The sequence below is a fragment of the Vulpes vulpes genome, chromosome 10 (assembly GCF_048418805.1).
Source record: "Vulpes vulpes isolate BD-2025 chromosome 10, VulVul3, whole genome shotgun sequence".
Lineage (NCBI taxonomy): Eukaryota > Metazoa > Chordata > Mammalia > Carnivora > Canidae > Vulpes > Vulpes vulpes.
Genome location: NC_132789.1, coordinates 26,301,883 through 26,304,258, shown reverse-complemented (window position 1 = coordinate 26,304,258; position 2,376 = coordinate 26,301,883).

Here is a 2,376-nt window from a genome sequence, read left to right as displayed (position 1 = left end):
TCCTCACCACCTTTGTAACCCATCCTTCAACCCACCTTCCATTTAGTAAGCATTAGTTAGTTCTCTAGAGTTAAGGGTTTGTTCTTGTTTTCCTCTTTTTCCCCTATGATGCATTTTTTCATTTCTTAAATTCTCCATGAGGGAAATTATATGGTATTTGTCTTTCACTGATTGACCTATTTCACTTAGCATTATACTCCCTAGCTCCATCCACATCTTTGCAAATGATAAAATGTGATTCTTTTTATGGTTCAGTAATATTCCATCATATATATATATGTATATATATAACTTCTTTAACCATTTATCAGTTGGGCTCACTCTGGTATTGCTCAAAATGCCACTATGAACTTCGGGGAGCATGTATCCCTTTGAGTTAGTATTTTTGTATTCTTTGTGTAAATACCAGGAGGGCAATTGCTGAATTACAGTCTATTTCTATTTTTAACGCTTTGAGTATCCTTCAAACTGTGTTCCAAAGGAGCTACACAAGTTTGCACACCCATCTACAGTGCAAGACGTTTCCCCTTTTCTCCACATCATTGCCCACACCTGCTGTTTCCTATGTTGTGTCTGTTAGCTGTTATGACTGGTGTGACGTCATATCTCAGTTTAACTTTGATTTGTATTTGGGATGTTTCTTTATCTCCTCCTCAGCTCCAGGGATGAAGGGTGCGCTTGGTGGTATATTGTGTAAATAGAAGCCTACAATGCCATCGGATTCTGGATCCTCAGCCCAGCTAGCACCTTCCATCCAGGGAGGAGTTCTGGGGTGGGTGAGAGCTATGGGTTTGTCCCCTGGGAGGAGACAGCTGCTGTCATCTCTCCCTCTGGCAGTGAGCACCAGTGCAGGGCCCAGGCAGGTGGAACCATTTCAGTGGATTTCAGGCCTGGCCAGCTCTGAGCAGGTGCACAGCGCTCCCTGCTGACAGCCTCAGAATGGTCAAGATGGTGGGAACTGTGCAGAAGGAATGGAGCCCATTTTTGGTTTCAATAAATAAGCCAGAAAACAAACAAATAAGGAGTGTTATCTACTTTTGAGTCCCTCTGGAGAGTTTCCTTTTTTCGATGACTTCTGTTATCTTTTTCAGTTCTAAAATTTCCATTTGGTTTGTTTTCATGATTTCTCTATCATTTCTGCATTTCTATTTTTTCCATTTGTTGAAGATTGTTTGTGATTTTATACCGCATGGATTTTATGAGAGTTGCCTAAAACTACCTGTCCAATAGTTACAGCATGTGACTGATCTCAGTGCTGATGGCAGTCGATTCTCCTTACTTATTCAGGATTTGATCTTCCTGGTTCTTGACATGTCATATTTTTTTTATTGGATCCTGGGTATTATGGCTATTATATAATGAGATGCTTGGTCCTCAGTTATTTTTCTTCAAAAAAGTGATCCTCCCGCTGAGGAGCAGCAACAAGGGGAAGGGTGTTCGTGTCAGCTTCCAGGTGGCTCAAGTGAAAATGTTTACCACTCTGCTGCTTACTCTCTGCTGGAGAAGGTGGGGCAGTGATTGCCACTTCCCAGCTCTTATCAAGTGGGGGTGTGGGAAAAGCTCTTTGCTTGGCCCCGTCAACACCATGGTGGGATGCACAGGACTGAATGGAGCTGCTTTCCTTCAGACAGTGGATCCTCTGCTCCCCACTGCATTCCTTGTCCTCACTGACACTAGAGAGTGGATGGTCAAATGCAGTGCCAGCTCCCATGCCTCCTGCATCATACTTGAGTGTTTCCAGGCCCAGGGAGAGCCCAGGCTCAGTTCCCCAGTGTTCAGACCCCCACCAGCAATGGTATGGCAAAAAAACAGCTTTGCCATGTACCACTGCATTCATTCCCCCTGCTGAGCTATGGAGTTCATAAGATCTCCCCAGTATCTGCCAAAATCATGGGTGCGAAAACCTGGAGTGCAAACTAGTCACCTAGGCCTGCCTTGCCCAGAATTGTAGATGTTCCCATGCGATGGAGGCTCAGCTATCTCCTGTGTAGCTGACACCATGGTGGGTGGGTATTGGGACACTTCCTGAGCCTGCCAGGAGGATATGGACACCATGTCTCTGCTGAGCAATAATGTGAACCCTGCATGAGGGCACAGATTGGGGATTCATTAGTGTGTGCAAGTCATGGGCAGGTTTGCCCAAATATTTCCTCCACTCAGGCCAACTTATCTCCATATCGTCTGACCAGAGGAGTTGCTGCTTTTGGAGTTTTAGTGTTTTCTGGTTTGATTTTCTGGATCTCAGCCTTTGAACGTTTCTTGGTTGGAGGAACCTACCAGATCTTGTCTTACATGTGGGGGACCTAATACAAGAAAAAGAACCAGGGTACACACTGTTGCAATCCTCAATTTTTTGAAGTCTTCCTTCTTCCTCTT